Source organism: Equus asinus, chromosome 16 (assembly GCF_041296235.1).
Source record: "Equus asinus isolate D_3611 breed Donkey chromosome 16, EquAss-T2T_v2, whole genome shotgun sequence".
Classification (NCBI taxonomy): Eukaryota; Metazoa; Chordata; class Mammalia; order Perissodactyla; family Equidae; genus Equus; species Equus asinus.
In genome coordinates this window covers 33107421-33131707 of record NC_091805.1, presented here as the reverse complement: position 1 = coordinate 33131707, position 24287 = coordinate 33107421, and the positions used below count along the sequence as shown (strand labels likewise).

At 36.5% G+C, this 24287-nt stretch overlaps 1 protein-coding gene across 1 annotated transcript in view; it reads right to left on the bottom strand.

The window, feature by feature from the left end:
- The window catches only part of LOC123277643 (uncharacterized), a 283211-nt gene that overhangs the window by 56454 nt on the left and 202470 nt on the right, over positions 1-24287 (bottom strand). The window lies entirely within an intron of this gene.

Genomic DNA, 24287 nt, shown 5'->3' with positions numbered 1-24287 from the left:
AGGCAAAAATAGAAATGTCTGATATTTTTATGTCATCAGTTTACAGAATAGTTTCACAAATATTATTTTAAATGATACTCAGTAATCCTATTGCATGGCTAAAACTGTATATGAAATCCCCATTTTACAATCAGGAAACTGAAGATCACAGAGATCGTTAGTTGCCAAAGTCATGCAATGGTCATGGTAGAGCCGATATTCTAACTAAGCCAGACTCTTATGATGGCAATTCCAAAGCCCTTTTTACCTTATCCCACTGCCTTCTAGACAGTGCCATATATTAGGGCAGTAGAACACTGAAGGCCATGGCTTAGTACAAGGATGGCAATGATGGTGCCACTTCCCACCTCCACACCAGAGGAACAACTGCTGATCCATTGTGGTACTCTTTCCTGCTGAGCCCAGAGGTAACTCCAGAATGCTTCCTAACACAAAGCTCCAGCAGTCACTACTGATGTGATACATGTCGACTATTGAGAATTTAAGCCCATCTCAAAAAGAAGAGAACAAAAGCAGTGCAACTGGATAGAAGAGTATGACTGAGGCCAAAAAACATGGTCAAATTTGTTGGAAATGAAAACAAGTATGCTTAGTGACCAACAGATTTATGAAATAATCATTTGGATTCTATACAGATAATGGGAATAATAAACAGTATTGAAATACTGAAATGTAATGGTCGGGATGTACTAAGGAGTGGCCAGGATATTAGCAACTATAAATTATGTACAGTGGGAAACATGTTAAATATTATCTGTCATATGTGTTATGGTTGATAATAGGGGTTGAAAATCAATGATAAGAAAAATAAGTGCTATAGAATATGGTGAAGTTCAGGAAATGGTGAGTTCATTGTGATAATCTGGAAAGCTGTCTGGTGAGTTCATTGTGATAATCTGGAAAGCTTTCATATGGGTATACTGGAACTTAAGACAGACGCTAAAAGAAGAGCATTATTCAAATAAGAAATAAGACAAAGGAAAGACATTCCAGGTGAAAGAAGTGGTGATGTACCAGGTATGCAGAGCATGGATTCTACACTGGAAAAGTAGGTTAAATAAGATACTCTAAGAATAGTGAGTAGAACCCAAATCTTACGATCTTAGAATTTAAGACTGAGGAGAAATTTCATGTACTGTGATCATTACTTTTGGTCCTATCCCTTCATATTGTAAATGAGTCTGAGAATCAGAGAGATTACATTATTTGACCATGATTATATGCCAGGTAGAAACCGAGTAAATAATATAATCCAGTTCTCCTAACTCCCACTCTAATGTTTCTTCCCCTTCCCTACATGACTTTCAGTTTAGTTGGACATGAAGAATGGTGCGAGAAGAGGTAGCCATTTCTTCAGCAGAAAGAGTTTGAATTTTCTTCTTTAAGTAATGGAGAACCATTGAATATTTTAGAGCACCATAGTAACGTGAGGAAAATTTTATGTTAGAAAGATTATTCTGAAGGTGGTGTTCTGGGCATGGAAGGATCATGAAGACTACTTTGGAGATTTTGCAATTGTCCAGGTCTGAAACAGTTAGGGCCTCAATAAGAGTCGTAGTTGTAAACATGGGGAAAAGAGCAGATAAAATGCAAGGAATACATCTACAGGATTTGGTATTAATTAGATATTGGAAGTCAGAAGAAAGGGAAATTCAAATTCATATATATATATATAGCATGTTAGTGTATATACAAATATACATACATATACTAGTATGATAAAGGGTCAAAAGTAGCAAAGATTTATTTAACTATGAATAGTCAGGAAGATGGTGAATGTGCTTTGACATGTTCTGATTGGGGTAAATCTGTGATACTCAAATGCAAACATCTTCAAATAGCAAGAAATGTGGGCTATGTTAAAAGAATAACAAGATTGAAGATAGAGTTGACATGAAGTGAGATCCTAGCTAAAGCAGAATCTAGAAAGACATTATTAGTAGACAACTGAAAGTACCTTAGGACAAAAGTACATTGAAACAGAACAGGAGCTTCTAAGTAAAAAAAGGACAAGCGCTATAAGCAATGGATAGCTCAATAAAAATTGATTTATTCTTCAGCACCTTACTGGGGTAGAGAAAACTACATTATTTTGAGGTAAAATGACAACATTAGAAGACTCTGCTCTTCATACAGACATTTTACAACTCCAAATGTCTCTTCCATCTGTCACAAAAGTGGGTGGAACATACTGTACCATCTTAGAAATTTGAGGGCATTTATATAAAAAGTACTTGGGCAAATGGCAATTTCTATCACAGTAGAAACAGATGTAAAATTGTATAGTATTCCGGGAGGCTCAGAATTTTTCCTTAGAATAAATTTGCTAAAGCAGTAGTCGCAATCTGAAAGAGGCAAAGGAGGTTCTGAGTCATATTTATGTTAAAGGACATAAACCCTTTATTGCATTTGATCCAGTAGAATGGGAGAGGAGTTGGCAGCAAGATGGGGAAAAGCCCAGGCAAAGCTGTTTCCAGGGTGAACGTTTTGGAACTGAGGTGGAGACGTTAATTTATAGTTTTGCCTCCCTCAGAGGGTGTTGCGAGCTAGAGAAAGCTGCAATTTCAGTACATTGGCTGAGGGCAGACGGGACCTCGATACTGGTAGACCCATCCAGTCTCTCTCTTTACTTTCCCAAGTGATGGAGTAGTTGATAGATTTCTGTTTCTTTAGATCTAGGGTTTCTATTCCAGATCTTTCACCAACATTGAATTTATCTTAAAATTCCAGTGTAATGCAGAGCAATATATGTGAGGAGAAAATAGAAAAAAGGAAATATTTTCTTTCAAGGATATATTTCTTTTTAATTCAAATCTGGTAATTTGTAAATTTAGATATTGCCTCTGCCTCTTTTGTTTTAATTCCTCCTGAATTTTAAAAGCATTTCTTGTGGAGTTATTTTTCAAAAAATTAATTTAGAAAGTTTGACCCACTTTTAAGTTAAGTTCTTCTTTTATTTTTCTCTGGAAACTAAAATTAGATGTTTGGATTTCTGTTTAATAAACACAAACATTCAGGCGTGTGGTTTGAACATGAGCAACAACTTCTGTTTGGTAACTGGCATTTTTCCTCTTTCTGGTGAATCACATTTGTACAGCTGAATTTAGAAACACTTTACTAGAAACATTGCCAATCTTAATATTATACTTTTAATATTTCAAAAAGCCACCGATTTAGAATAGTAGAAAGAAAAGGTCATGGCAACTAAAAATGACACTGAGGTGAAATAGCTGAAATCGCCTTGCTTTTCCCTTAAACAGAAAGTAAAACGACAGTTGGATCAGAGGCCTCATTCACATTTGATAAGCTCTAGATCTTAAAGGATGTTCTAAATGTATTTCCATTTATTTCTGATGGAATGGTGACTATACGGTAGGAGTTCAATAAATATTTTTAGAATAAAAGAAAAGGAGAAGAGAACCAATATATATATTACATTTTTAAAAGTGGAAATATACAGATTGTTTTCCTTTTAAAGACATGAAACTCAAAAATCAAAATGAAAGCTTTGTCAGGTGTAAACCTTGTAATGAAATGTTTAGCTTGATGCCAAGTCCAATGTGTTGCCAATTCACTTATCTGTGTTAGCAACTCTATTTTATTTAAAGAAAACACCTTTTTAAATTCCTTGTATTTATCCACTTGTCCTAAAAATGAGACCTGAGGGATTGAGGAGTGACTGGCAGCTCTGGGGTGAACTAGAACACTGAGCCGTCCGCTCATATTTTATCACACACCCAAAGCACCACAACCTGCCATGTAACCCCACGGCCACAATTGGCCACAGCACAGGCTCATCACTCAGCTCTGAAATGGTAGCAGGTGACTGTTAGCTAAAACCAATGGTGAAATTATCTTTACAATTGTGCATTGATCCTGTGCCTAAAAATATGAGGCAGTGATTGTGCACATGGGATGTGCAAAGGTATTTCTGGGGCTTAAATTCACAGTTGCAGTGTGTGTAGTTTATGTATTTATAAGCATGAGTATGTGCAAACTTTGCTACATATATATATATATATATGTTTTCCGGTTTTTGTTTTTAACTAAGAAAAGGGTTTTACACGTTTTTTCTCATTAGTTTACAGCTGTCGATTTGGTTTCTAAAGCCAGGTTGGTGTCTGTGTCTGGTGTTTTGCCAGTTTATAGCAACAGCAATAAAATGAGCTTTCAGATTCTCACACAGGGAGGGTCTTACATCTCTGGGTACATTAAGTCCAGGAACCTTTTGTGCTGCCTATAAAATATAGACCTAGTAATTCAGCAACTGCCGAGCTGTCATCAGCAAGAGAGGGAGATCTAGAAGGAAAGGGAATGAATATTCATACAACAAATGCTGCCTAGAGAAGCTGGGAAAATAACTGATAAACCAATATATTTGGCTGAGGTACTACACATGATTGAAAGAAAGACATTAAAATATGGATGGGTGGAAGGCATTTCAGGAGAAACTAGTCACCAGATGGTAAGTAATTCTAAAGATCTGGTTCTTTGTTTCTGTGACTTAGAAAAATGGTCATGATGAAATGACCTCTGAGGAGGATACTTTTTAAGAGGGTTGTCAAATAAAAAGTAAGTTCATGTTGATGCCAAACAAAAGGTTAAGGAACACCTTTTGATTCCTTTTTATCCAAGGTGCCACATTCTTTGAAAATCAGGACATAGAGCTATCTCTATGAAAAAGTCGGCCACATTTGTTGTTTATGGAGTGAAATAGCACAATACAAAAGAGACATAAACAAAGACTTTACCTAGAGATTCTAGAAGCTTGTTTCCCACAGAAAGCTTTGGCCCAAGGCGTTTTAAAATTAACTGACTAGGTCAAGGGAACCTTTATAGCCCGCACTGGCTAAAACTGATCATAAACATGTCCGTGATGGCGTAATAAACTTTCACTCAAAGCCACTAGGCCAAGTAACTAGATTGTGAAAGTTACATTATATTTGGTTCTAGAGTTCACAAGCAAATAACACAGCGTAGACTTTATTCCCCAGAGAGATTCTCAACTCTGAGTCCATGTTAATTGGTGGAGGGTACGCATAAGGGGATTCAAGGTTCATAGTATTCCAGTTTGGGGGAATCAAGTCATCGTCAAAGGTGGTCAACTTCTTTCTAAAAACTATAATAGTGAATAATGAACATCATTAGGTGCTAAAATGAATTGTTTAAAATGAAATCTACAGCCCAAGCTACTGTGTATGGGATTTAACTCAGAGGGAATTGTGTGCCTCCACCTCCAAATACCATCCCTTTCTCTGAAAAAGGCGCCATGTAATTTAGAAGAGTGTCATGTGTTTACATACGAAAGAAGATGAAAACCAACAGCAGTATGCATACTTTTCATGGATGGAGGCAGTCTGGAAGAAAGGAAGGAATTTGGGATGTTATCACCGCTGCCTAGTCTTTCCCTACACAGTCTGGCCAGGGATAGGGCCTGGAGTTTAGCTCTGCTCAGCTCCTATATTGTGGAGATCCTGCCCAATAGTAGATTGGGAGCTCCTTCCAAAAGTCATTGTTACAGGATTAGGAAATTGCCCAGCTTCCCCCACGTCTTTCGTGCCTAGAGCAGGACAGAGCTTTGACGACCTTAGATTATTTGGCTGCGATCACCAAGTTAATACCCATCACATCTTTTTGATCCATCTAATATCTTCTGCTGGGCCTCTAGCTTCTGGAAATCAAGCCAATACATACTAGAATAGGAGCCCAGCCCTAGCTCCTTTTCTCAGTCTGGTATTTGCTTTTGGTGTCCTTGCAGCTATTCAGGAGCCAATGTGCTGCTGAAATCTGCCACCCATCAAAAGCCCAACTATTGTGCCTGTCCTTTCTCCTCAGGTTGGCCTCTATTGAAGAACACCTCTAGCCCAGAATTTTTTAAAGTTTACTACTGGCCTTGAACCTGTTGACCTGGACTGTTGGTCCCTAGAAAGGTTTATCCATCTGTTCAGAGTATTTTTTAAGTTCCTACTGAAACAAATATCAACTTTCTCCATCCACTTACTTAGAACTTCCAAAACATTTTAGAGTCGGAGTCAGCCCAGTTATATCAAATTGAAAGTCGAAAGAACTGGGTTTTGATCCTGACGCTATAGCAACTGTGCAACCTAAGGCAAGTTCTATAAAATTCTTAGGCTTCAATTTCCTCATCCATATAAGCACTAAGTTCCCAACGAGGTTCTTCCTCATTTCCAAAGTTCTTTGATTTTGTGATTACATGCCAAAGGTCAAGATTAGTCACAAGAACTGAACTGTTAGAAAAGGGTTTATTTAAGTAGATGTTTCTTTGAGGTGAACAGAAACATCAAAGGAAGTTCCCTTTGAGTGTGTGCAGTCAAATAAATCCAAGCAGGACCTGAAATTTTTAGAAACATGATTACAGACATCGCTGTCCTTTGTATTTGAAGAAAATGCTACTGACAGTGATTGCTATGTCTCTGCTGGGAAACTAGAATCATCTAAATGTGCTAGGTAACCCTTTTCAAACACGAAAAATGATAACTGTATTTGCAGTTATCACTGAAGGGAACTTTTGCTAGCAGTATGAACTACCTTTCCCTTCTATTACTCACCACCAAGTAAATCTGTCTAATGCTGCTATTTGCAACTGCGCAAAGTTACTACATGATTGGAAATAAGTTTTCAATGTGTCCCAAAGTGATTTTAAAACATTTTTATTAGAGATGTTACCTTAATCTTATTTTTAGTGGCATTATCACTATTAGTATTCAACTCTCTTATTTTTGACATCCATAATTTTAAACCTAACTAAATCAGAGGTTTAAGTGTAAATAAGTTAGAGAATTGCTTTAAATATACCAACTTCAAGGATACCACTGAACAAAGCTCTTTATAAAGTTTTTGGAGTAATTTTGAAAATTATCAAAATTGAGTTGCTGAGTTCCCAGCTCTCATAGAATTAGCAACATTCCATTCCATTTCACAGATCCAAAAGCACTGAAGTAATTTTAACTTTCTCTGCCTTTTATCCATATCAATGGGAAAGGCATACCTATCAGTTAAGCCTTACTAACTCACATAATTTTCATATCAACTGTTTTTAGCAATAAAGAAACTGAGTCTCTAATAAGTTAAGGAATTTGCTTCAAGTCACAGAGATAAAAATGCCATGGTTTTTATTCTAATGGAAGTCTACCCAATTTAAAGTTTTAATTTACCACCAGACTGTAAGTTTGTCATTCATTCTTTTGCTTACTCAATTATAGAGTACTATTCAATTACAGGAACTATACTAGGTTATGAGAATATAAAGAAGAGCAGGATAGAACCCCTGCCCTTCAGGAGATAACAGCCTAGAAGGGGAGATATTCAGCAGAACCATTTCCACCATAGTGTGGTGTGGGCTATGAAAGAGGGAAGCACCATGGGAGGAGAACATAACTCAGACAGGAGGGATGGAGGATGTACCAGCTGTGTTCAAAGCTTCAGAAGATGTTAGCAGGGAGGAAAGAAACAAGAAAAAGGAGGGTGGAGTCATGAGGCCTTCCAGATCATGGTGCTTGCAAACAGTTCTGTATAAGAAAAGTAGCAGGTGTACAAGCTGGGAAAATGACTTGGAAAGTCAGGCTAGGGTCAATCCTAAAGAGTATTTTATAGAATCATGATAAGTTTAGATTTTATTTGGAAGGAAATGATGATGAAGTACTGATGGATTTTAATCAGTCATGGCAGTATGGAGAATAGTTTTCAAGGGAGAGAGCTGGAAATAACATCAGCTAAGAGCCTACAGAAGCCACCTGATTAAATGATTCACTCCTGAATTTAGTAAGTGGCAATGAAGGTAAAGCCCATGGGGTTAGGAAAGTGGACACAGTTGACAGATATTAAAAAGTTACAATGCATGGAATTAGGATACTAAGTGGATATTTATAAAAGAAAATGGGGAGATGGAGAGACATTCATGAGCATTTTAGGTTTCTGGTTAGCAAGGTAGAGAACAGAGAGATCAAAGCAGATTTGGAGGTGGTAGAAGCACATTCCATTCTGAGTAAGTTAATCTTGAGGTACCAAAGGGGCCCCAAAGAGATCTAAATCTCTGTAAACCTGGGAAACAAATCTAATCTGGTACAGATATAGCTCTTGGAATTATCGATATGTAGGTATAGAAGGAGTAGATAAGAAAATCCTGAGAGAACTTATTAGTGAGAAAGAGCCATCTACACAGTCCTGAGGAACAGACAGATACGTGTTTCTTACAGAAAAGGAGGCTGCTAATGGCAAGTAATGGCAAGAGCTTACCTGCCTCTAACATTTGCAGGACAAGAGTAGAAAATCAGTCTGTAGAAGACCCGACCCCTTTCTCTTCCAAGCCCTGGCTCTATCTGCTGTTTGTGCATGTGTGTGGATAGCGGACTCCTCCACTTGCAAATCCAAATCCCATCAAAACCTCCTCCCCTACAACGCCATTCTTTTGTTTTGCCACCCTGTGGGCCCAGGGAGTGTGCATTCTGGCAGGACAGTCTCGCAGGGAGGACAGACACAGAGAAGAAGACCAGTTTGGTCTTAGAAGCAGGCTCAGAGCCATATGGGCAAAGAAATGTGGTGGCCCAAGTACCTAAAGCGTGGTATGTGGGTAGGGAATAAGCTCCAGGTGGGTGCACCCCTTTGGTCCTGAGACTCCTCACCCTCTTGAGAAGAACACATCCAAAGAGAGACAAGAGTGGTTTCTAATGCACAAAAACAAAGGCAAGATGCCCCACATAGCCTGATCTAGGGTTAGTACTAGATAAAACAAGCAGGATGAAACATATGAAATTTTTAACAGAAAAATAGAAAGAGGTTTCACGATATTAATGTAAATTGTTACAAAGATGTCTGGTGAAAATAAGGGTTAAAAGATAAGAACATCAAGTGAAAGATGTGTTCATCAATTGAATGGATATTTGATAGTATTGAGTTATTGTTAATTTTTTTAGGTGTGACAATGATATCATGGTTATAAAAAAGTGCTTATCTTTTAGGGATTCACACAACAGTATTTATCTACGGACAAAATTTTATGGTGTCCAGAATTTTGCTGTACAATAACTTGTTTCGGGTAGTGGATGAAGTCATAGAGGAAACAGGATTATACGTTGATAACAGGAGGGCATCATATCATTCTCTTCATTTTTGAATGTTTTTAAGATTTCCCACAATAAAAAATTGTTTAAAGTGTTCAAGGAATTTGCAGCTATTAAGCATCGGTAACATCAACAGAAGAGAATTTTCTGGGGAGTGCTGGAGGTAAATATGACAGTGAAGTTGGTTTTAGAAAGAACGAGAAAGAAGCAAGTAGAGGTCTCAAGGGTAAAAATGTATCTCTTAAGGTAAAATAGAGGTAGGATGGTGGATGAATAGGAATACAGAGTCACAGGTGGAGGATTTTAATGTGCTAAGCTTGAGTACATTTATATACTGAAGTGAAAGAGCCCAAAATGAGTGAGGAGGAGGCAAGAGGTGACAGATCATGGCTTGCCTCTTTTCCTGAAGACAATGTGTCTGTTCTTAGCCATTCTGGCCCCTGCCTTCCCCAGGACTATTCAGCTACTTTCATTTCCTAGGAGGGCAGCAGTTCTGAGTGTGGACTCCAAAGCCAGTCTGCCTGGGTTTAAAAGCCTGCTCTCCCACTTCTTATCTGTGACGCCTTCATCAAGGCTCTTAGATGAGTCTCAATCATCTCATTTGAAAAATAGTGATGATAGGAGCAACTTCATAGAGTTATCGTAAGGATTAAATTAGGTAATATACATGACACACTAAAAACAGTGTCCAGAAGCTGGTAGGGAATAAGTGTTTGCATTATTATTATTAGTGACCACGCTGCTCAAGACAGTGAATACTTTAATGTTTTATCCCTGCCTGGATCATGGGATTGAGAATTAGCCATACCTCCCTAATCCCGTGGTCTTCTGAGCCCTCCACACCAAATTGCTCAGTAAATCGTGGTCTTTCCATAGTAATGACCCATGGCACCCCCTCCCATATTGGCTTGGTCCATTTAGCTATTTTTGTGACAGAGTTTCCCATTTATCACTCTTTTCCCCCCAAAGAACTGGAGCTTATTCAGTACTCTTACTCCTTTTCTGAGGCCCTGACAAACTCAAACTCCAACCTCAGAGGTTTCAATCTTGTTTCTTATGCCGTTAGCACCTGGCTTGTTTCTCTGTAGAATATGAGACATTGTCTCTGTAGAATATGACAATGTCTGCTGGTTGCATTTTAATGTCCCATCCTCTTATGATGTGACAGCAAAATTCAGAATCTGTGACAATCTAAGGTGAGAATTAGAAGAGTTTAATTAAATAAAGGAAAAAAATGGACGAATTTAGCATCTATATGTCTACGTCTATATCTGTATCTATATCTATATCTACATCTGTATCGAGAGAGAAGAAAACTTTTAAGGACAGAATCTGCCACAGTGGGATAGATGGAAAGATCTTTTTCCAGGATGTGTGCCTTTACTCAACTGATACAAAAAAAAAAGACAAAGACAAAATCAAAACAGTTCATAAGATTGATATCTCACATGTTTCTTCTGAAGTGCCTGGCATAACGCATTATGCATATTAGGTACCCAATAAATATTTGTGGGTGATATGGGGACCCATGGGAAACACTTTAATAACAGAAGTGCTTCCCATTTAGAAGGATGGAGTATTTCTAAGTATGCCATAAAAGGAAGTTCATTTCTAAGGTGACTGATAGTTCCGGTTTACCTTAGACTTTACCAGTTTTAGAACTGACAGTCCTGCATCTCAGGGAATGTCTTAGTCCCGGGCAAGCCAGGACAATTGGTCACCTATATTTGACCTACAGATTAGGTTTATATCTCCAAAATTATTTTTTCAGGGTCAATAATTTTTTAGAAAAGATGCCAGATTAGCCAGATGAATTGATCTTTTCTTTCTCCCAAAACCCAAAGTGAGATGAAGAATTTTCTTTTTAAATTTTTAAAAAGGCACCGTCACACAGGGATAAAGAAAATCACCAAAGGCAGGAAAAAATATTTCAGAAGTGTTTTAGAAGACAGAAAGTAGAGGGAGAAATAATTCCTGCTTTAACAGAGTTGAGGAAGCTACGAGGTAGTGCCAGCAGGGTAGTACACCAAGGAATGTAAGCTATGAACCCGTGAAAGCATCAAGACCTGGAGACACCAGTTAAAGCAGGGTAGGATTAGGGTGCAGGGCTCCAAATGGGGAAAGTACTGAAAGTTTATATACTGACAGTGAGATAGCAAGCTGCCTTCCCCATGCCATGTAGCTAAAATGAGCACCCTTCCCATCCACCAACACACTCACAGAAGGATGTGTATTCTCTAGAGAAATTGAACCAAAGACGTTCAGGACTTAGAGATACTAGAGGTAGTGGGCATAGAGGTGACATTTTAGGCTGACAAAAGGATCGAATGAAAGTCTGCATAACAGTAGGAGACATTCTTAGTATCATTCTCTCTACCACTTCCAGAAACACAACAATCTATCCATCAAGTATCAGACTAGAATAAAGATATTTTCTGAGATGCAAGGACTCAGCATATTTACCTCCCGTATACCCTTTCTTAGAAAGCTGCTAGAGTGTATGCACCAGCAAAATTTCTCTTTCACTAAGAAAATGAAATATGGGATCCAGGAAGCAGTTGATTCAACGTAGGATAAAAGTGAAGGGAAGCCTGGATAACAGCTGTGTGGCAGGCCTAAAAATTAACCAGTACAGATCTGAATAAAAATAAAGCATTTTTTTAAAAGGGAAAAAAGGAGACTGATATATTTTTGACGTGTTTTGACATTTGGAAAAACTAACAGTGCTATGTGTATGATAGATCTGATAAAAGAAATTTAAAATGTTCAAATATATATTTATAGCATGGTACACATGTGAAAAAATAAGGCTTTTAGTTAACTCGGGGAAAAATTGTAAAAAATATGAAATATATTCTTAATACGTTACTTTCCTCCACAGTGAGCAATATTTTCCATAGTCAAAATAATGTAAACGTTATTGTTTTAACTAAAAATTGTTAGAGTACAAACTCTAGAGAAGTGAGTGGAGTTGGAGTGTGTAGGAGCTAAATCATCATACTCGTGACAAGAAAAGCACAGATAGTATCCGAAAAGAATAAACTAGGCATAACTGTGAGCACAAACAAAGTCCCTTTTGGACCTTATGGCTGTGAATCAAAAAGCCCAGAGTAGCCAAAGGAAGCTAAGAAGTCAATCTGATGGGGTGGGGCAATTTGGGTACCCAGGGAGTATGTCAGGCAGAGCGAGCCTGGTGGTAAGGTCCAGGGTAAGAGAGAATTCAATGCGGCCTCCTGGCAGCCCGGTTTGAGGTGAGGGTAGAGCTATACAGAGAGGTAAAATCTTGGAGAGCTTTTTCAAGCATGTTAAAGATTTTTGTTTTAATCCTAGGAGCATTTAGTAAACATCCATTAAATCAGCAATGCACGAAATGTGCTCTGAAGACTCCTGAAGGGCCTCGAAGTTCTTTCAGGGGGTCCCAGGGGTCAAAACCATTTTCATAATAATACTAAAAAGCAGTTTGCCTTTTACACGTCCTTTCTCAAACAGTGTATAGTGGAGATTTCCAGAGGCTACGTAAACTGCTCATCTCATTTCTCTGGCGGCTATATGTATTCTTGTGTTTTCTTAAGGCATAAATATGTGCATCTTCAGAGATTAACTCTGTTATTAGTATTTCTACTGTGCTCTTACTAGCTATTTTTGACTATCCTTGCTATAATTTTGTAACCTCATTATCTTTCAACAAATTACTATTTTGAAATCTTAAAGTTTTCCTTGCACCTGCGCAGAAACACATAAAGAACTAAGAATACTTTGATGTCTTGCCTTACAATACATTTTTTAATTTGAAAAAATTTTCTAAAATTGTTGATTTTTTCCAAAAATGTCTCTATTTTATAGTTAAATAATATTTTATTCTAAAATAAAATAAGCTTCATTGTAATATATTTTTATTATGTTTTAGGATGGATCTTTGACTTTAAAAGAGAAATTAGAACCCACAGCTGCACATCTAGGTCTAAAGATGCTGAAGAAGATTAAACTGACATATCAGAGAGTTCTCTGACTCATGGAAGAGAGGCATCTACTCCAAGAAACTAAGCAAAATTGTTAATAAGAATTGAAAATATGAAAAAGCTACCTTTCCCTCAGCTTTATAGATGTTAAAAATTTACCTTATGGTGTCTTATAAAACAGAACTTTTGCAATAGTATTATGGTGCCAGTAAAGCTGTGGCATCATTTTCAGACCAATCATTCAGAGTTTAAAGGAAAAGGAACTGAATATTTTATACATAGAAAAAATTATTTTTGTGTGTGTGTGTGGTGAGGAAGATTGTCCCTGAGCTAACATCTGTGCCAATATTCCTCTATTTTGTATGTGGGCCACCACCACAGCGTGACTTGATGAGTGTTGTGTAGGTGTCCGCCTGGGATCCAAATCCATGAACCCCGGGCTGCAGAAGTGGAGCACGTGAACTTAACCCCTATGCCACTGGGCCAGCCCCTGGAAAAGTGAACTTTTAATGACAAAAATGGTTCACTACTTCGCAGACCAGAAATGAAAACATCACTAAAGCAATAAAGCACTTTACAGGTTAAGTTATATTTTGCGTTGAACAGAGACATGCACACGATACTTGAAAGCCTAACAAAGCCTTGTAGAGTTGACACTGCTGAATACCTGTCAATTTCCAACTATACAGTTGTTTGTTGAATTAAAAACTTAACTACAAACATGAAGACTGAGTTTATATCTGCTCTGCGCAATTTTAGTAAGTGGTTGTGTCTGGTTTCAGCACCAACTAACTAATCATCGAAGGAAATTTACTTTATGTGAATTCTTGGCCAAAACACAATGGTACTGATATATTCAAAGAGTTGAATACCTTTTTTGAATGTTATTGTTTATTCTGGAACAAGCCACATTGCCAGTGACATTGATTATGCAAAAGCAACTGTGAGAAAAACTGCTAGTACCTTAGCATGAATCAAGGCTGTGGCTCTAAACTGTGCCACAGTCATTGAATTCTCTAGTGTGTTCCCAGCAGGGGAAGGAGCAAAACCAGTTTCACTTAAGAATATCCTGGCGAAGTAGTAAAAATGATCGTTTCTATTCAATATCAACCTTTGAGAACACATCTTTTAAATATTCTGTATGCAAACTGAGAAGCAAAGCATTTCTTGATGCACACCTAAGCATGGGAGCTGTCTTGAGGAAAAGCATTTGTGCAATTATTTGAGTTGCAAGCCGAACTAGCTGATCTTTTCACAGAACACCATTTTTACTTGAAAGAAAGATTGGTGGACAAACTATGGTTATTCAGACTTGGTATGTGGGAATCATTTTATCAAAAACAAACTAAGCGAGCCTGTCATTTCAAGCAAAGTACTGATTGTTATAAATGATAAAGTTAGGGGTGTCAAGTGAATTTTGGGAAACTCATATCCACCACCATGAGCTTGACAGCTTCCTAATACTTAAAGACTTCTGATACATATAGTAATGATAGTAACAAATGTGATATCTTGATATTGTATAATGAAATGTGTCAACATTTGGAAGATCTATATAACTCAGTGAACTAATATTTTCCAAATGAATGCATGATGTTTAAAATCACTCATGGGTAAAAGATCCATTCACAAGGCTAGACAGACCAATGAATTTTAACGTAACAGAGTACAAAAAGTTCATTGATAGGTTTCAGATTCCGCAATGTCACTAACCTGCAAGGAACATTTTGATGTAGTAAAAGTTTTGAAAAGTACCTTTTCTTCCTTAAACAAGTAAAACTTCTTGAAGAAAAGTTTTAGTATAGGTTCAAAAAAGACTACCTGAAAAGACTATTGAAATACTTCCCCCTTTTCAAACTGCTTTTCTCTCAGAAGCTGGAGTTTCTTCATATGCTTCAACTCAAACAACATATTGCAATAGATTAAGTGCAGAAACAGATAAGAGAATCCAGCTACCTCCTATGAATCTAGCCCTTAAAGAGATGTGCAAAAGTGTAAAGCAATGCTGCTCTTGTCATTTCTTGTTTTGGAAAAGAGTTATTTTTCATATAAAATGTGCTTATTATTGTTATTTTTAAATAAACTAATAAATAAATATTCTTAATTTCTAATATGGTAAATATCAATAGATGTACCCACGTGAACAGAAAGTTTTTGGGACTAAATAATTTCAAGAATATGAGGGAGATCTCTTGAGCCACAACATCTTAAGAACCACTGTGTCAAACTTTTTGCGCCAGAGGGTATCATGATTGGATTTATTCATTAAGAATAGTTTTGGGGAGACAGAGGGTCTGGCCCCGTGGCTGAGTGGTTAAGTTCGTGCGCTCTGCTGCAGGCGGCCCAGCGTTTCGTTGGTTCGAATCCTGGGCGCGGACATGGCACTGCTCATCAAACCACGCTGAGGCAGCATCCCACATGCCACAACTAGAAGGACCCACAACGAAGAATATACGACTAGGTACTGGGGGGCTTTGGGGAGAAAAAAATAAAATATTTAAAAAAAAAAAAGAATAGTTTGGGGGAGACAGAGTAGGATTAAGGGATACTCATTAAGAGGCCCTTGCAGTATCCAGTTTACAGATGATAGTAAATTAGGCTGTTGTCAGTGGAGATTGAGAGTGGTAAACAGATCGGAGAACTACTAACTGATAAATCTAAGAGCCGGGGAAGGATTGGGTATGGACTGATAAGGGGAGCATAGGTGAGGAAGGCACCATGGCAAGGAATACTCCTAGGTTTCTGATCTTTGTAAGAGAATGGATCATCTCCCAGTCTATGACACACTGGAAGATAATAAGAATGGGAAATGAGGAGCGAGGTTATGATTTCTTCTCATGTTGAATTTGAATTTCCTCTGTTATAGTCAGCTAAATTGTGTGCAGTTTTCCCCCTTAATTTATCTCAAACTATAATTCACTTGGAAATGATCTTGACTTAACAGATAGAGCAAAGCAACTTGCAATTCTGAAGATCTATTTATAAGTGATAAAAATATTGGAGCACTGAGGCTAGTAAGTGGCAAAATTTAGTGGTTGGACCTGCTAACCATAACACATTCCGTCCTTATTGATGGGGTGATTGCGTTTTTCAATGAACTGGTCGCCATAACTGCTGAGAGTGTGCCCTTTCAAATTGCTAAACAGTTTCCCCGGTGTAATTCCCTGGAATCTGATGCTGAGATATGATGTGGGTGGGATAATCATTATGTTATCTTTAGTAATACATTCTGTTAACCTGACAAATAAAAAGCAGTTGACAAATGCATACTGCTAGTAACTTTTCTTGGATATTTTTCAAGTTATATAAACTATTTTAAAATACAAATATATTATTGATATATTATGGTCAATGGCATCCCTTTGCATCAGAAGTGTAGCTCGGGGATTGTCACAAAACATTGATGAGATTTTAATCTGTAGCCTACATTTTCTTATAACAAGTTCAAAATTTCTATCAGATAATCCTTTGTTCATCCTGAGAACAACCCCACAACTTGGTATTTATCTTATGTGCTTGCATTAGCTCACTGACTTTCTGCAAATTATAAGCTAATCATTAAAGCATTCCTCCTTAGCAAGAGACAAAAAAAAGAGACTATGCTGGAGCTAACAAATGGCCTGCTTAGTATATTCCAGACATTCATGGTGGGCAATTGTATGTGAGAAGAATGAAAAAATAAATAGCAGATGCATTCCTCCTTAATTTCCAGGGACTGCTAGTCCCGTCGAAACCCCCTGTGTGGATGTGTTTGTACACACACATGAGTTATAAGCAGGAACCTTTTTCATTAAGGGTGCGGTGTTTTTCATCCTAGCGCAGCACCTATCTATCTTCTTTCTGGCAGGGCTGTCTGCTTTTCGGTCAGCATCTGACTAAAGATCAATGAGAGAAAGCTTTTTGAAGGTGCTTTCAGGTCCTGCGGCAAGGGAGATGATCAGAAAGCTGCCATAAGCTTCAGACCCACTTGACAAATTAGGAACTATTTTGGTGCTCTATAAACTGCTGTCACATCAGTTACAAACACTAATTAGAGATACAATACTTTGATAGCGAAAGTGTCCAGTGCATTAAATACCACTTTTGCTTGCTGCAATTAGCTTATCCATTGACTTACACTTTGTAGTGTAAGACAGTCAGAGATTAAAATGCATCAACCATTATTAAAAAATTTATAAGGTAAATATGAGCTAACTGTCAAATAGCTTTTTTCCTATTGCCCCTTGACCCTCCCAGTTCTTATTTTTCAATGCATTTGTACACAATTTTTTTCAAGCAGTTTTCATTTGTCTGGCCTAAATGTCATGCCTTATGATAGCCAACCATCCAGCATCAATTAATCAAATTCTGCATTCCGAGTAAGGAATATTGCCTCTGGTTTTATAGAACAATTAGCTGTCAGGCCATCATAGCATCCGGAAGTTCCAAACAAGTAGAATTTTATGCTTTTTCAGTGCAGTCCCAGGGATGGGGTATTATTGATGAACAAACATCTAAAAATCTATCACGTTGATTTTTGAAAAACTACTTTCAAGTTTTTTTTAATGGCATTTCCATTTTGGTAGAAGGAAAAGTCTTGCATTTGAAAAAATAGCAATAACTGACAGAAGTGGTATGTTTTTAACACAAGAAAAGAGTGGGAAAAAATGTCAGAATTTTGGTGCTGATTATGTCTAGAGTTCCAAGAATTTTTTTTTCTTTAACTTTGTGCGTGTGTGTGTGTGTATGTGTTTGTGTTGGGAAGATATACTTGAAACCTTTTCAAAGACGAAAAATTGTGTGAAATATAAACCTCAACTTATTTATGATGCAATTTTGAGATGATATATAAAACATTATTTTAAAGTATACACTGGCTTCCAAAATAAGTAAATTAATCACCTTTGCCTCCCCTTTCTCTCCTGATACAGGCCGTAGTGCAGTATGTCACATGCAGTTGTGCCAATAATGTTTGTTGAGGAATAGATGGCTGTGAAATAATAATTTAATAATAATCTGCATATAAAGTAGAGGTAAGACATACAAATTCACTCAAAAGTAAAAAATAAGAAAGTCAAACGAAAGATATTTTAAAAAACCAGACCTACAGTAACAGATTAAATGGATAGAGTTCAAACAATTACTTTTAAAATGTTTCATTTGGTACTCATACGTTACAAAGAAACTAAGCCATCCATTTTAGATGCCTAAAAATCAAACGTTACTTAATTTTATGGAAACAAGCTCTGGGATCCAACTCTCCCTGTTCCCCTCCCACTTCAATTTATATCAGGGAGGCAGCATATGGTGGAGGACAGCCGAAGGCCTGCGAGTCACCTCTGCAGAGATAGTTTCAATGGCAACACGCTGAAATCTAGTCAAGAAAATGGATGCAATAATTCTCATCGCTTCTCTGCTTCAAAGAGGGCTGAAAGGATTAAAGAAATAGTGCTCCAAATTCAAAGTCACATTTTCCTCCAAACCTCAGCAGAATTCTTTGTCATCCCAACAGAGATGATCTGAGTGAGAAGTGCCATTAAGGAAATAGTAGCACACTCAGTAGAACTCCAGAGGGATTTAGAAGAGCACTGGCAGAAGTTCCGGGCTAGACATAAACTCAGCCCAGTGCTCATAAAGCACGTTGAAATTCTCAAGTGATAGGCACTACATGGGAACAAATCATTCTTAATTTAAGAGATAAACATGCCATATCCAGAACTAATAATGAAGGGGCTGGAATAAATATAAAGACTATAATGATTATGATCATTTATCCCTAAATCTGGCTTAGTCTCTCAGTGACAGCTGGAAATATTATGACAATTGTCTGCCTTGTGCTATACAATGCTGGCAACATCCAAGGTCTCTGGTGTTACTCTGATTGTCGCGAAAACAAAACAGACTGAGCAAGATTGATCAGTCTGTAACGGCCCAACCCTCTTTCAACACCTATAGAAACATGCTCTTCACCAGCTTTAGCAATTAGGAAAAGCTTGTGTGATTTCCAACCTATGCACCTGCTCCACGTGTTTCCTTAGCTAGACATTCAAGAGGCAAATTGTGTGCATAGGATCAGATCACTGTGTTCGGTGTCAGAGATCACACTATGCACCTTTCAAAATAATGAAATCTGCAACAAGGGAAGAATTCCAATCCTTCCGACAATTTTGCCATCTAATATTTTTTAGGAAATTGTTATCATTTCCTCTTAATACAAGTTGCTGTTTCAGAAGACACTTGCTGTAAAGGATTATTTATTCATCATTCTAAGATTGAAAATATAAAATGTTTTAGAGAGCAAAATTCTCTCTACCTCAAAGTTGGACTCACATAAATGTCGCAGCATCACTTGTCTAAGATAATTTCTTTATTTTGTACTAATTAGAGCAACATGGAAGTATATATGGAATGTAAATACAAAGCAGTGATATTGGTTCTGATTTATATCAATCTGCTAATCAATATTTTGGATATAGTCCGCTTACCACCTTAGAACCCATCCATTCTATACTACTATTCCGCTGTTATCATTCATTCTATTCCATAAGCTTGACCAGTGACTTGCTGAAATCCGGATTCCCTGGGTCTACAGAATTTTTCTATTTACAGATTTAATCATCCTAGCCAACAGAAATTTCTTGAGTCTAACACGGGTTGTTTTCAGTTCTTTAGCTAAGCCATGCTGGTTCTCAGTGAACTACTTGCTGAAACGTTGTTTGTTTATTTATTTATTTACTTATTCTGGAATTGGCTGGCCATTTATAAAACAGGTTTAGGTCTAATGAGGTGATTGGCTTTCCTCTTTATATGAAATATTTCCTCATTAAACTAATATATCCCCATATTTTGTCAGTGAAATGTATTGAATTAGAATCATATAATTTTTATACCCAGAAGATTGTTAACTGTAATCTAATCTGAGTATGTTATGATTTCAAGGTGGAGACAGGGCTTCAATGAGCTAGATGTCTTTCTTCCACTGGTTTCATACACCCTTAGTGAGAACGAGAGGGAAGAGCATGGCCTCAGAGCCATAGGTCAGGATTTGAGTTTGCCTTTTACCACCTGAATAGCTTCAAGCTTGTTACTTAAATATTATGAATATTCCTTTCTTAATTCTTTCAAATAGAGGCATAATATATATCTATTTTAGTACAAATATATAAAACATATACAAATAGAATGCAATATATTCTACTTGAATATGAAGGATTTTTTAGGTTTAATAAGTGTGTGTGTACATATTTATTAAATATAAGGATATGGTGCTTAGCACTGCATGTTGCCTTCATTCTGCTTCATTCTTCCCAAAGTTACTCCAGTTTCAATAAATAGTTCCTCATTGTTGGTAAAAGATTATGTCTTGATTAGGATTTCCATCCACCACTATGACTTAGAAAATACAAAATTGAAAAGGTTCATCAAGTGTTTGTCAAAAAACTATATTACCTCAGATTCATAAGACTTTTCTATCAAATTTACCTGCTTACTTTCTACTGTTTTTCTTTTAAAAACAAAGCTTCATTGATTTGAATGAAGTTCATCTGTGACTAACAGAAATGTCCGAATAATATTGACCTTCTTAATCTCTTAAAAAGAGAGAATTATATTTCTTTCTCATCCAAAGGCAGAAGGAGGCCATGAAGAGCTATTTTGAGGCTCTGAGATTCATGCTTCTCCCAACTTTCCACTCTGTGGCCCAAGTATCCATGGCTCAGGCGGGACTTCAGCATATCCATGTTCCAAGAATTAGGATGGAGAAAGGAGCCAAGAAGGGGCAAACATACCTGCAAGTGTTCTCTTTCATTAATTCACCAAGTATTTCTCAAGCACCTACTATGTTTTAGACCTTATTCCAGGTTCAGGTGATACAACATTACAGAAAACAGATAAAAATATCTGTCCTCATGAAGTGTCCTTTACAGATTTACCCTACCTAAGGAAAGTCCCAGAAACTTCCATCTGACCCTTCTCCAGCTAAGATTCTATAAGAAAAAAGGAAAGAAAATATAGAAGGAAATCTAGCAGTGTCTGTTATAAAATTCATGATAAAAAAATAGAAATGAATATTTTCACCTTTGAAGCTATTTAAAAAAATCTGTGCCTGGACACCCAAGATCCATTTACATAAATAAATTCTGATAGGTTTCTTTAAAATTACAGAATATTTCAATAACGCCTTTATGCTTTTAAAGTAAGTGGCCAAAATCAGGACAAACACAATTTATTCAAAATAAAAAGGAATAATTATTAACAGGAAAAAAATCACCCGCACTCAATTACAAATCGAATGTGGGAAAGTATTTAAATGACTATTAGGAGAATGAAGGTAGATTAGCAGCCTTCTAACAAAAGGGAACACACTAAAGTAAATTATAAATAAAAATTAAAAATAATTCAAAATTATTAAAATATGGATTATAAGGTAAATATAGTTCGACAGGGCCCCCTCATGAATTAGATAAATTTCTAGTACTTTCTGAAGTAAAATATTATATCTAATGTCCACTTCCTGATAATCCTTCTAATGCTAGATTTGTTTCCTTTTCTTTCCTCCCTCCATTCCTTCCTTCGTTCTCCCCTCTTTCCTCTGTCTGTCTCTCTCTCTCTCTCTCCAAACTTTCAATATAAATTTAAAGCATCTGTCAAATTCAGTAGATTTGAGTCTGAAATAAATTCTCGCTTCACAAAGCTTGAGTGGCTTGGACACTTTCTTTGGTATATAGCTTTCATTAGAATGGAATATGTTAGGTAAGGAGACTTATAAAACTAAAAAAATAAAGAAACTTATTTCCTTCTTTTCTGAATCATAATTGAAAGTTTAAGAGCTGACAGCCTGCCTCCACAATTCTGCAGTGTGGTGTGGTGGAAAAAGGCCCGAGCAGGCAGTTCAGGGGCACTGAAATATCTCAGTTCCAGGGACGCTTCCGTGTATGCATATCACCCTGGGGATATTGCGTAGCCTCCTTGAACCTCAGTTTCCGCATCTTCAAAATCAAGGCGTTGGATATGATGACCATTATTATGGCTTATAATTCTACAATGTTATTATTCCAATTCACTATCTTACTTAGAAATGCATTCTTTCATAAGGAATAGTTCGTGTAAGTGTGTGAGAGAGAGGAGCTATCCCAGTCAAACTATTGGATGACGTTACATTGAGAGTGACCAGACTCCCCAGACTGTCTACCACAGCTCAGTCCTCTTGGACTATTTTAACAATGAATCAACCAATCAAGCAAAGAAAAGTCAGGCAGGCCTTATACAGAAAAGCAGCAACGACACGTTTACAGATCAGGAAACTGACTTGATAGCAGAAGAAAGATAATTCACTGTATAAAATTTTCATGTATTACTCTTTTTGTTCTAGAAAATAGTAGACAATATCATCTTTGGAATTATTATCTCTGCCGTTTCTTCTGTGCATAAGGAACAAGACCTTTATAACCAAAGTGTAGTATGTAAAGGAAACACGTTTTTTAGGAAAACTAAGTGGATTTTCAGTCTAATTCAGTGCTATTCATCTGCTGGGGTTTTTTTCTCCTATTTTTTTTTTTTATTATTATTCCAAACAAAGTAAGCCTGAGATATTTCATTACCGTTTCACAATTTAATGTTTTATGTGTGTGCTCCTTATAGTGCCTAGTATAGTGTATAACACATAGTAAATATTAATAAAAAGTTGTTAAAACAATGATTTCCCAAAACCATTAATATTTTCCTTTAAGTACATGATGTATTATTTTTTGTACCCAACAATCAAATGAGTTAGTCAGTGTGAATGTTTATCAATAACAAACCAAATATTTCTCCTCAAGTTAATGAACTTAAACTGTTTTGGCATTGAGAAGGCACACACATATATAATATATGATTTGTTAAAGAATAAAGAAAAGAAAACATTTCTATTTAAGGTTGGGATTTGGGGAGTAGGGCAGAGTAGGCTGATTGTCCATATCTTAAAAATCAAAACCAGAAAATGCAAGTGACTTTTAGAAACTTTAATTGATTTGTTTCTGCCTGATCAGAAACGTATTCATAAACTATTAACGAATATTAATTTCTCAATATAGTAATGATACATATTTCAGACCAATAGCTGACGTCAATGTAAAAAGAAGTTAGTAATACAAGAAGGATGACCACTATCGCTACAAATATTTACTATCATTCTAAATTTCTCAGCGCTGCACTAATAAAGAGAAATATAAATGAAGTGGAATAGTAGGAAAGAATCAAATAAAATCATTCTATTTCATAATGATCCTATGGCCTAACTAGAGGAACCAAGAGTGTAACCTGAAAAATGACTATATGTTAGAGAATGCAATGCAATGGCCAGATACAGAGTAAATATACAAAACAATAGCTTTTTTTATGCTACAATAAATCATAAGAAAGAATAGAAAATTAATGGAACAACAAAAATTTAAAATATTTAAGGAAAATATTAAGATTTAGGGAAACTTGTAGAACTAATGAGAAAAATACTATGAGTCATAAATAAAACTTAAATAAATGCTGAAATATAATATGTTACTTAATGGAAAATCCAGTTACTCATGGAAAAATGTCAGTTCTTCCCCAAAATTAAGTTACAAATTCGATGCAATTCCAGTCACAATCTCAATGTTTGATTTGGAATTTAACAAAATGACTTTAGAGTTGCTAGGAGAAAAGTGTTTGAGACTAACCAAGACAAAAAAAATAAACATATGTATGGACAGGAACTGAAGGAAGAGAAGGATGCTATGTAACCAGACATTACTTCCAATGGTAGCTTGGTTTCCTCTTCCTTTCTCCCTTCCTTTCTTCACAGTTAACAAACCTAATCTAACAGATATGTATGAACATCCTTGGAACATTTAAATAATGCTCTATGTTTGAGGCTGTACTGATGAGATGCCTATAGGCTCAGTACTGTTGCATCTTTCTGATGAATTGATCCATATTTCAGTCACCCCCTTCTTTATTCCTATTAAAGAGTCAGGCTCATATTCTTTTTGTTTTGTTTGTATAGTCACACCTGCTTTGTTTTAGTTAATGCTTCCCATATATATCTTTTTCTGTTCTTTTACTTTCATTTCAACCTTTCCAGTCATTGTTTTTCTAACTGTATCTCTTGTTAACAGAAAATACTTGGATATATGTATTTACATATATAACGTCTGTCTCAATATTTTAACTGGTAAGCTTCTTCTACTTATATTAATGTGAATGCTGATAGTTGGATATATGCTTATCATATTATGCTGTGATTTCACTTACA